Here is a 12,963-nt window from a genome sequence, read left to right on the forward strand (position 1 = left end):
TTATAGGGGTTTGATGGGAGATGGACTCTTTTGCGATACTTAGGAATACAGGTGCACCATACAACAGCGGAAACTGCTCAATACAACACTAGGATGGCACTAACCTCAATAGAGGATAGCATGAGCTTCTGGAAGAAGCTGCCTCTGTCACTCATGGGAAAGAATGTGTTGTGTAAAATGGTTATCTTGCCCAAACTACTGTATCTATTTGGAAATATCCTGCGAGGTTGCATTTCTTTGAGCTACTAGACAATAGATTGCCTGAATTTCTGTGGGTCTGGACGCAATGCCGGATATCAATGTCCATACTCTTGCGTCCCATCCCCTTTCCTCCATACTGCATGGGCGTCCCTCCGTAGGGATGGGAGACGTAACCTTTTTCACCAGAAAAAACCTTCTTCCCCTTTCAGTTTAGAGGTGCGCAGGGGTGTGGCCCTGGGAGCATGCACTGCCCCGACTCCGCCCTCTGGCGCCACACCTCAGTCCCCTTTTCCGCGTCGACGAGAAAGGCACAAATTCACCAGCGCTCCTGGGTTTGGCTTTGGCCATGTATTTCCACGAGCGGATACTTCTTCTTCTTCTGTCTTTTTGTCTTTTTTCATTAGGTACTCCGTCCTCAGGCGTCACGCTCCTCCCCGGCGCATATCGACTTCAACAGGGTTCAGCAGGTGTCCAGCCTGCAAAGGGCTCTTACCTACGTCAGACCCCAACACCCTCTGCCTCGACTGTCTTGGCCCTGACCACGGCTGGCAAGCTTGTACTGCGTGTAATGCGCTTTCTTCGAGGGCTCTGAAGAACAGACTGGCTAGGTGGAGGTATGCTGAAATATTTCGTCAAGCATTGTTCAAGGCCCAAGGTAGGCCCACTCTTTTCCAGTGCACCCCGCAAGGGAGACTCCTTCCCAAGGACTCGCCTAAGGGGAGGAACCGCTCAGGTTCTCATAATAGCACAAGCACCAAGGCTAGTCCAGCTACCGGCCGACTGGCAGAGGGGTCAGCAGATCCTCCCTGTGACAGTGCTGAGGGACCGGAAGGTCCTTTTATCGGGTGTTCACCCCCGAGGGGCCACGCCCTTGCAACACTACCAGCAACTCTGTTGAGGGAGAAACGCCTACCAGGTCTCGACCTGAAGTACAGGGTAGGCCTCATGATCCACACTCAAGAGTCCTGGATGAGGCTGGGCTCAGTGAGCCAAGCAACACAACAATGGCATGTGGAAGGCAGCTCGACAAGATGGCTGTCGCGCCAGATAACATGGGCACCCGTCTGATACTGCACCAAGGAAGGAAGCAGATGGAGCAACGAATGTCAACGAGTGTCAAGGTGGGAATGGTGTCAACCAGGTACGTGGCCTACAGCATATCCTTCATTTGCGCAGGGCAGGTTCCCGCTGCGTCCATATAGTCAGGGCATGCAACGGCCTCAGCAGCCACATGCTACCCCATCAATATCACCTACCACCCCTCCGGCCTGCAGAGACAGGTTCTTTGAAAGGATCCTTGGGTTCATGAGATCTCCTCGCATGGGGGCCTTCCTCAGGGACACCATCCGGGATGTGCTCCCTCCGGCCCCTCTGCCCTTGGCTCCAGCGCCGCAGGCCCCTGTGCAGCTCCCGCTGCCCGCTCCGGCCTCCCAGCCCGTTGTGCAGGTGGTTCCGTACCAGCCTCGGCTGCAGTCTCCGGCTCTGGTCTCCACACCTCAGCCTTCCGCTCCCAGCTCTCCTCCACCGGCACCGGACCAACCGGACACCCAGGTGGACACAGACATTGTCAGCCAAGGCCTTCCACAAACGTCTTGCAGTGCAGGCAGAGTACTTGGGCCTTCCTCAACCGGAGGTCGAGCAACCAGAGCAGAGGGGTGTGTGCTTGCTGAGGTCCTCACGCTACACCCCGCAGCTAGAACGGGGATCCCGATGCAGAAGGACATTGTCGCGGTAGCCAAAAAGGGGTGGTTCAAGCCCCACTTGGTCCAGCCGGTCAATCGACGTGTGGATGCCAAGTACAGGTAAATGGAGGGGGATACACTCTTGCTATTGGCCCATCCTCAGCCACACTCTTTGGTGATTGCTGCAGCATCACTCTACTCCAAGCCTCAGTCATCCTCGGTCTCCTCGTCAGCGGCACTGCTAGGCAAAGAGGAGAAGATCTTGGAGGCGTACGGGAAGAAGCTTTATTCTAGCACTTCACTGCATCTTCGTCAGGCAACGCGGATGCCATGCTGGCAGCCGTTAACCAGAGGCTTTGGCAGGAAATAGCGGACTTCCTCCCAGAATTTCGGGCACATATCCCGTCACATTTCAAGGCGGGACACGCAGAGGCCAAAATTATGGCACAAGACATCATGGAGTCCAACGTGGCCCACATTAACACCTCTGGTCGGGCCATCTTCATAGCCACGGACATGAGAAGGACGGCCTGGCTCTGTGGTACTAAATTTAACCCGGATGTTCAGGAACGCATTTTGGACCTGCCATTCGAGGGGGTGACCTCTTTCACTCCACCATGGATGAGGAGCTGGATAAAAAGAAAAACAGCTTGCAAACGGCAAAGTCTTCATCTGTGCTCACAAAGGCCACGCCCAAGACGTACACCAGTCACAGCAGCGCTCGGACAAGGAGCGTGCATACAGAGGGTTCTGCGGCTTCAAAGAGCGGAGGTCCAGGCAGCCGGACTCAATATCGGCGCAAACAACAAAAAGGGGTTGGGGGTAAGGGCTTTTTCCAGTCCCCCTCCTTCGCAACAGCCTCCGAGGGAAAGAAGGCATGATGCGCCCCTTCAGGTCCATGTGTCTCCAGAGGGGGGGCAGGCTTGCTCTCCATGCACAGTTCTGGCGTCAGAATTTTGCGGACCCCTGGATCCTCTCAGTAGTATCCACGGGGTACCACCTACCTATCCCTTAATCTCGTTAATCTCCCTTAATCTCCTCCCTCCTCCCCTCCCACAGATTGGGACAGCAACTCTTTTGGCAGAGATCCGGTCGCTCGTGGAGAAAGTCCCTGCCTCCCAGTGAGGCTTGGGCTTCTACTCCAGGATTTTCGACATTCAGAAAAAAAAACAGGCTGGCCTGATAGTTGTGTTGGACCTCTCCACCCTCAACCTCGCCCTACCTCTACAAAAATTCAAGAAGGTTACGCCAGCACTCATAGCAGAGACATTGTGCAAGGGAGACTGGATGTGTTCCCTGGATCTGAAGGACGCGTACCTACACGTTCCGATCTGGCAGCCTCATTGTTCTTTTCTACGATTCAGAATCATGGGCTACCATTTCTAATACAAGGTGCTTCCCTTCGGCCTTAACTCGGCCCCCAGGGTCTTTACCAGGCTTATGAATACTGTGGTGGCCCTCCTCAGGGCCCGGGCCACCACTTCAGCAACACACTTCCCACGCTCTTATGAGCACACTCCACAATCTGGGCTTTTCGCTCAATCTCAAGAAATCCCAGCTACAGCCTACGCAGGGGGACTAAGGTATGTTAGTCACTACGTTGAGTAACTTATAATTGATGTGACGAAGATACTAGGATGGAGCGTTAATCAGTGAACTGTATTTCCTGGCGTCCCAACTGCAACTGCAAAATGCAGCTAGATGGCATCCCATGCTAAGTGGAGAAGACAGAGGGTCACTGGGAGATATCAGAATGGATTTGAATTGATTTGGGGGCATTTGGGGATGACAGATGCCTTATGTATGGTACGGGTGGTGTAGCTGGCATGAAAACATACCTGTGTGAGGCTTCGGCAGAAAGAAGGATACAGCCCCTACATCACTATTCGAGCGGATGAGAGGATAGCAATGATTGCTAGGGATATGGGAGACAACAAATGGGCCAGAGGGGGCTGTTTGCCGCTCGGGATCTGTTTGCGGATGGGCAGTTGTTAATTTTCACTGAGTGGGCTGAGAAATGTTGGAGTCCATCGGAAGAGCCCCAAGTGATGCCAATACTGACTACCATTTTAACCCTGGGGAGGGATAGCCATGCCATCTGTACAGTGCACTACAAGACAGCAAAGTCCTGCCGCAATTAAAAGTAAAAGAAAAATGGGAGAGTTAGGGGAAGAAATAACAGTGGACAAATGGTCCAAAATCTGTGTAAACGTTAACAGGGTGTCAAGGAACTCCAAATTTAAATTAATACAGTTTAACATATTACATCCAGTATAGCTGACCCCCCAAAATTACATATGATACTCCTGAGCAACTCCAATAGATGCCTTAAATGCCAGCAGGAATCAGCGAGGTTTCAACTTATGAACTGGGGGTATCACCCATGATTTCACTGACCAAAATTTTGAATGCCGAAAATGTTACTGTGTATTTCAGCGTAATTATATGTGGGGGGTGGGTTTGGGTAATATATAATTTGAGGGGAGGAGGCTGCGGGGATCTACCCCCACATTTGTGTTGATGGATAGAGTAAGCGCTTTGGTAGAGGAACTTCTGGACTGCACCCCCCATAGTGTCTGTTAAGAATGATGCCTGGTGGAAAAATGGTCAAATGCAAGAAGAAACTGATTAGCTTTTTGGTGCTCCTAGCAAAGAGACGAGTGGCAAAATCTTGGAAATGTACAAAGGGGCCCCGAATTGAGCAGTGGCTGCAAGATGTATTGAGATGGGGAACAGCTGAGAATCAGGTTCTGCAGGATAGGAGGCATGAGGGGGAAGAATGTGTGATCGAGATTGTCTGAGGAATTCTCCTAAATAATTTGATGTCCTCTCCAGACGACAAACCTCTGTGAAGCAGTGTGGAATTGTGTTATGACCGGCACAAAGGGCAGAAAATCAAACTAGAGGCGGGGGTGGTAACAATTACAGAAAACCCTGGGAGGAAGATTTATGTGGTGCTTGAGGCCAGGCTATTATAGAGAGTGACTGGAGGAAGATAACAATGACTCAAGATGGTGGGAGTGGGGAGGGTGTTTACATGGTTTTGTTTAAACTTGTTGTTAAGGAAAGAAATACGTCATAGCAAATCAGCTGTGGATTGAGGGCGAGGGGATGGGATGATAGAGGGCTCAAAGAGATCTATCTGGGCTAGAACGGCCTGATACACATTGGGCCTGATTTACAGAGCATTTTCCAAAAGGATTGCGCCATTATATATGGCTTCTGTGAATCAGGCCCATTATGTTTACCAGTTTATTCAGCAACCACACATCGGAGCTTCAGAATATGTTGTCTGTATTGAAGACTCACTTGAAGGATGTATGTGTGGATTCAATGACTGCAATTTTGGTCCCCTCTTGTATTCTAGAAAATACCCAATAAACATATTTCTTTAAATATTTGCATACATAAGGATTCGAGAGCAGGTATGTGATTCATCATTCCCAAAGGAATATGTAAACACATCTGCTTTCTAATTGCATAGGTTCTTGTGGTACCAGAGTACCGTAAGTGGTGCACAACCTGTTCAAAGGGGCAGAAGGCCTTCTGTTTGTCGGGCGGATCTCCTGGTATATGGGTGGGATGCTGTGGATCATATTGTTGGAAAACACAATTACTCTAAGTGAAGAAAAGTGTGGGATTAGAAAGTGCCAGATAAAGTACCTTGGGCAGGCCATTTCTGAAGGAGGTGTAGAGTCCAGGGAGGGCTTAAGGGGCTTGATTGCAGAAACTCCAGAGTCACAGAACAAGATTATTTCTGCCCTTTCTTAGCATGATTGAATGTTATTGTCAGTTTGTTCGTAAATATGCTCCAGGTGAAGAACACGTTTAACCTGAGAGAAATGGGTGAAAGACTGATTTACATCTTTTGTCTGGGGTGTCCAATTTGAGGGGAGGACAGACCACACACTGCTAAGTGTAATTCTTTAGTACAAAGGTCTAGACATAAGGTTCCTTTTAATATCAGGATACGGGTGGCCAGAATACAAGAACATACCCTTTTTTGTGGTGTATTTGCTAGGAGCAAGAAGCAGATTCATGTATTGCTTGTCTAAACGAACAAAAGCAAAATATTATGTAATGGGTGGTGAAGAGCATTGGTTGCACCCCATGGTGCAATTAGCATAACAAATGGGAAAATGTCACGAGGGACAATGATATTCTATGCAACCTGAGAGAAGCGATTCAGGCCACCAAATTAAACAAGCAAGCACTGAGGGATATGCAACCCCTAGATGGCAAACTCATCGCTGGACATTTTCCCACATTATACGTGGCATTTTCATGGAGAGCAAGCACCCTATATCTCCCTTCTATGCCCCTTGCCACTTCTCCAACTCCCTTAGAAATTAAAATAAAAAAATATAGCCTGACCTCACACCCTCTGTAGAAATGTTGAGAAAATAATGCAGAAAAACGTCTGAGATTAGTTGGTGTTGGATCTCTCCCTGCCAGTGTAGCTGGCGGAGGGAGAGAAGATCAGGCCCTGCAGCGGGCCGAGCCGCAGAGCAAACAGAAGACAGCACACGCTCTTGCTGGCTCATGCCCTGGACTGACTACCTTCCGGCAGGGCGGGCTCTTTATTGAACATCCGCCCTTAACGTCACTTTGCTTGCGGGACGTGAGGCGTACATAACATTCCTCCTTTTTCCCAACTAAATTCAACGACACCAAAACACATAACTACATTACACAAACAAACTAACTTTTACTGTACAATCTAGTCCAGCACAGTACAGCACTCTCTGATTTATCATTTTACCACTCGTAGGGGGTGATTACGACATAGGGGGTAACCATCCCGCTACTAGCTACTAGCTACCGCTACTAGTGGCATGGCTACCCCCTTACCGGATAACGGGTCCAGGTACCTTGAATGAGGAATTACCGGGCCATTCCGACCTTGGAGGGCCCAGTAATTCCCCATTCAGGGAACCCAGACCCTGAACATCCCCATTCCCATTAGAGCCCCCATAGGGCTCAATGGGAATGGGGAGGGTGCTAACAATGTGCACGTTAATAACGGGCCCGTTGTTAGCAACCAGGTCTGCTCACGGGACCCGCTAAGGGCGCCTGGTAAAACCAGGCATCCTTAGCGGGTTCCCACGAGCAGACTCGTAATGAGGCGGTAAGGGGTTGATGGCTATGGCACCTTTACCGGTGCCGTTAACCCCTAACCGATTCACTCGTAATGACCCCCATAGTCTCTTAGCCTCTCTGGAGCCTTCGGGGCTGACCTTAGGTCATACCGACCAGGCCTTGACTGAGGAGCTGTCCCCGGGCCAGTTCCCCCTTCTGGCTCACCTTCATCTTCTGGAGACGCCTTGTTCGACCCTTCCGGTTGTTCCTCGGGTTCTCGACTCAGGGTCACCTCTCTCTCATACCGGTGTCTCGAAATGTCTGGTGGCGGCTCTGCCTCCGCCTGTGACGGCCTGTCCCCATCGGTCCATATTTGTCGGGGCACCCTCTTGAACCACGCTGCATTTCTAGTGATCGACTGGTGCCCACGTGCCGCTGTCACCATTGTTCCTTCCGTCCTGATCACTGTCCAGGGGGCACTGTCGTAGCGTGTCTCAAGCTTGGTCTTTGTGGGGTTTTGCAATACCAAAACATGGTCCACGACCTGGTGTCCCGACCTTCTTGCGTGCCTCTAACACTCATGTGTTCGTTTGCTGCCACTCGCCTTTGTTAAGTATGATCGCTGTCGTAGATGTCCACTCCCCTACTTGGGTGGTGTGGTATGGACAAGTTTACCTATGTCCTGTACATGAGGTCTGCCGGGGGTAGACCTGTGGAGTTGTGGGGTGTCACTCGATAGTTCTGTAGGAATCTGTATAGATCCACTCTCCAAGGGCTGTATTGGGCCCTGGATATGCGCAGCACCTTGTTAATGGTCCGCATGAACCTCTCCACATCGCTGTTCGCCTGTGGCCACCTGGGCGTGATGTGGTGATGTTCGATGTGCAAGTCGTCCAGGTATTTCTTGAGTTCCGTCCCCTAGAATGGCAGTCCGTTGTTACTCTTTATGCGTCTTGACAGGCCATGTGTTGCAAACATCTTCTCGAGTGCATGTATCACAGTTTCTGCTGCCGTTGAGAATACAATCTCCACTTCTGGGTACCTTGAGCTGTCGTCGATGGCCACCAACAGGTATGTTCCATCTTGGACTGTGCAAAAGTCGATGCTGATAGCATCCCATCTTGATGACCCCCTCTCCACCGATTGTATGGGTTCAGGGTTTGGCGGTGCTCCCTTGATCTGGCAAGGGAGGCAGGACGCAATGATTTGCTCAACCCTTGTGTCGATGTGAGGAAACCACACCTGGTGTCGAATGCTGGCCTTTGTCCTGACCATTCCCTGGTGGCCTTCGTGTGCCACTGCCATGATTCTGTCCTGCAGGCTGCTGGGGATCACAATGCGGGCTCCCCTCAGGATCAACCCTTCACTGGTGACAGAAAAGTCCTGTCGTACAGGGAACATTCCAGTGAGGAAGTATCAGGCTGCTGACGTGCAGTTGTGTAAATGGCAGAGAAAATATTTCCACTCACCCATTATGATGGTGTTCTTGATCAAGTCGCAGCAGGGGTCAGTGTGCGTGGCCTCCACGATGTCTTCGATACTGACAGCCTTGGGTTTCATGGTGTGGATGATCTGGCATATGTGCTCTTCTGTCTCCTCTGCTTCACTTTCTTCCCCTAGGGTGGCAGCCCTCGGGTGTCTGGATAGGAAATCCACCAGATTGTCTGTGCCTGCTTGATAGGCCAACTTGAACTCGTATTGCTGCAGATGGAGCAACCACTTTCCAATTCTGGTCAGGGGTGTGCCGATGATCCCGTGAAGATCGGGATGAGTGGTTCGTGATCAGTGTAGGCCCTGAATTTCTGTCCATAGAGGTAGATATGGAAATGGCGGCAGCCCCACAACAACGCTATGGCCTCCTTCTCGATGAGCGAGTATTGCTGTTCAGTTGTCAGTGTAGGGTCATAGTATGCCATTGTTGTTTCGGCTGAGAGGGACGTCTTGGTCCGCTCGAACGCTTCCTGGTAGTCAGGGCTCCAGTCCCATCTGGTGTTCGATCTGGTGAGTTCCCTGAGTGGCTCGGACATTATTGCCAGGTTGGGGATGAACCTCCCGCAATAGGTTGCCATTCCCAAGAAACTGCGTGTCTCTGTGGGTGTTATCAGGAGGGAAGCCTCCTTTATGTCCGCAACCTTTTGTGGATCAGCTGACACTCCTGCACTATTGAAGACGTACCCGAAGAATGTTATTTACTCCTTCAGGAACTCACATTTGTCCCGGTGGATGGTTAGGCCTGCAGTCTCCATCCTGCTGAGCACCAGCTCGAGGCGATGTATGTGTTGTTGCCTGATGCTGGCGTGGATGAGGATGTCATCATTGACATTTAGCACTCCTGGTATGCCCTGTATTACTTCCTGGATGGCTTGCTGGAATACCTCTGCCGCTGAGGAGATACCAAAGCTCAGTCTCTTGTACCAGCCAGTGCAGCTGGCAGAGGGAGAGAAGATGAGGGCCTGCTGTGGGCCGAGCCGCAGAGCGAAAAGAAGACAGCACACGGTCTCGCTGGCTCGTGCTCTGGACTGACTCCCTTCCGGCAGGGCGGCCTCTTTATTGTATATCCACCTCACGTCACCATGCTTGCGGGACGTGAGGCGTACATAACAGTTGGCATGCTCATTTCCCTCCAGGTGTGAGAGTAGAGCTAGGCCCTTTTCCGGTAGCATGTTATAGCACAGTTATTCCCCCTGGCCGATTCATGGTGTTCTTCATCTTTGTTTTGTTAATGCCAATGGCCATGTGTGCAGCTGGCATGACCGTATTCTTTCTTTCTTACCCTCTTTGGATACCCCCTCTCCCCAATGGAACCCACCATGCACCTTCTAAGTGATCCTCTCCCACTGTGACCCCTTTCTTTGGGTTGAGACACCCTCCACGTTCCCATGCTCTGCATTCAAATACTGCTCTTCTCCAACCATACCACCCCTGGATGCCACTCTGTCACCCTTCCGTGTTCTCCTCTCTTACCCCTGTGTCTGTATGCATGAGCCCACCCCATCCCAATTAACCTGGTACTTGGGGCATCCTAGGTTTGCCCCATTCTCTCACAATGTTGTTTAATGCATGCTGCTGGCATTTGCTGCCCTGCCACATTTTGCCTGCCGTCATGAATATGCTATGCCTTCAGATTGCTAGAGTATCCACACTGGCAGAAAGACCTGAGATGGTGAGAGCACACAATGTAGGACTGAGTCATAAAGGTCACAATGTCATTGCAAAAACAAAAAGGAACGTCAAAAGTGTCTACAGGTGGCCAAGGTGTGATCTGCAGATTGTTGGTACTGCACAGGAATGTGTGATAGGTGCAATAAAAGTTGTATTTCTCACACAGCTATGACATAGGCAAGAATGCTGATGTTACCATGGGCAACACAGGATGCCAAATTAAAGGGTGGTGGGGGTGAGGCGAGTACTGCCCAGCTGCCTAGTTCTGACTGATCACCCTTGCAGATGGTTGGAGGTGGGATACACCCAGGAAATTTGAATAGGGCATGGGAGCAGGTTCTTTGAGGATGCCTTTTTGAGTGAGGGCTCCACAGCCATTATTGTAACTGATAATCCAATGCTGTTCACCTAAAAAGAAATGGAGAACTCCCTTGTAGAGAATGTGATAGGGCAAAAGACTAGTTTTGTTTACCATCGAGAAATTAGTAGAACTGTCAAGAGGTTCAATAGAGTGGTGAAGGAAATCATACAAAAAGCCCTCAGCTCTGGACTCAATGTGAAATATGCTGTGAGGGAAATAATGATGCTGCAGCGCTTCCCCCTCATTTGACCATATGGGTGTCACCTTTAAAGATGCTAAGCAGGTGGCACAGGAATTCTAAATGAATCAAAGCTAGTGCTGGGTCATGAAAAATTTCAGAGGAGAGTCATTACCATCACCTCTGCGTGACCAGGTAATGTAAGGGCGTTGGGGGTTGGTCGTCCCCAAATTGTTATTTTTTAAATAAGGGTTTGAAAGGCTGCATTTTACTGCACAGTGTCCACGAGCCCTGGAATAGGGTCTGATTTATGTGAGTTATATGTGTGATCTTTCCATGTCCCTGGGATCCTTCATCATTGACCACCAACATAAATAGTATTTTTCTGCTTCTGACCAGCGATCAGCACTGGCATCATCCCGCAAGGCAAACAAGTATGAATGGAGAAGGGAAGGGTGGTTAATAGTGAAGTTGGGGATGGTTTGCTCCCTCTTTGAAGGACCCATAAATATTCATGTTTTATCAGATTTTTTTGTGAATATTCAAGTCACTATTGAGTCGTTCTAATATCCCTAGACATAACCCTTTTGTCCCCATGTCCCTCTCGCATACCAAACATTGTAGTATAATTTAGTTCACTTATCTGTGTGGGGAGCACACCATGGCTAGTGACATTCCATAGTAAAGCCTTGAGTAACGCTTTTATGCCCTTCATTTATGCCACATTTTCAATCATTTGTATGGCAGAGAGGAGGGGCAGAACACAACTTGCGTTTCTGACGCCTACCTTCCTCTGCCATACAAGTGCTCCAGAATATGTGCTGGCGTGGATTTTTATGCCAGCGAATAATGCTGGAGAACCCGATGGAGTCCCCCGGCTTTCTGCACCAGCATAAAGCAGACAGAGCCCTTAGGGACCCATTATACATGCAGCCTGCTATACTCACATGGTAGGCAGCATGTACAATTACAAATAAACACTTCCGGACATGCTTGCATGCCCAGCAGCATTTGCTTTTAATTGTGAATGCTGTCTTACATGCGAGCATGTTCAGTAGTTTTTAATTGCAACTGTGAGTCCTGTTTGCCATGCACACACGTCAATCTAAAACACATTTTCCTTGTGTGTAGATGTGGTGCTTTGGGTTTCTAGCATGCACATGGAGCAGAAATATAAGCTCTATTGGGCTGCACAAAAATCTAAAAGCTTGAGTTTGGGGAAGCTGTACTATGAATTTAGAATGCACAGAAAAGTGATTTATCTATACTATAGTGAAATCAAACTGGTACATCTCCAATCAAAAATTGGGCTCGAGGGGAAATAAACTCTGCTGCACAAACCGCTCAGCGTTTGTTACTGACAAATTACCTTACTTTCATAATTAGTAATACTAGCTGCAAGGACTACCATCCTAGACTCAAAGTCGCCTCTTAAGTCTACAACAAAGTTATTCAAAAGATGAACTTGATGGTTTCATCCACTGCGCATAGTCCGTCAATTCAACGCGAATGTCCAATATTCAATAGTAAACTTCCTCCTCGGTTATTATCCAAAAATAAGCATTTAAACACACAGGCGACATATGATAGGGACGACTTTGATAGAAGTACCAAGCAACATAAGGCTACTTCTAGTGGAGAAACACAGAGAAGGCCAATACTAGTAACGCATTCATTAAATGGGCATCCAAATAAATTATGAGGTGATAGGGTTCACACACAAGTGTGTTTTGGAAGTGCAATTAACTCCTGGAACGAAAATGAGAGCAAGAGGGCATGTGTGAGAGGCCAGTGTCTCCGTACTGCACATGCACATAGTAGTGATTAGAAATTGACTTATTTGGTGGCATATGCACAAGACTAGTATCTCCACGCGGTACACGCGCTAACAACTGATTGGGGGAATGCGAGAGAGACCAGTGTCTGCGCATTACGCATGATGAATAAAAGGGAGCAAAAGGCGAATTAGCCCCCATGCGAGTGTTACCTAGTAATGATATGATATGGTATGATATGATATATAGCGCCTATACACAATGTGTTTCAAAGCGCTTCAAGGCATGGGAGGGAACAAGGGAAAATACAATGACATTCTTACAGGCCATGAACAGTAAGGATGTGAAATGAACTATCCTACTCGGCCTGACGACATTTCAGATAGTGCAAGAGCTAAGGCACAGATAAGGAAGGGAGGGGGAGAGTGGGAAGGAAATGGAAACAGACAGGTGACTACCGTACTAGGCCTGACGACATTTCTAGTAGAGCCAGAGGAAAACAAAAGGTGAGGGAGAGGGGTGCAG

This window comes from Ambystoma mexicanum, chromosome 5q (genome assembly GCF_040938575.1).
Source record: "Ambystoma mexicanum isolate Mex_15411 chromosome 5q, UKY_AmexF1_1, whole genome shotgun sequence".
In the NCBI taxonomy this organism is placed as follows: domain Eukaryota; kingdom Metazoa; phylum Chordata; class Amphibia; order Caudata; family Ambystomatidae; genus Ambystoma; species Ambystoma mexicanum.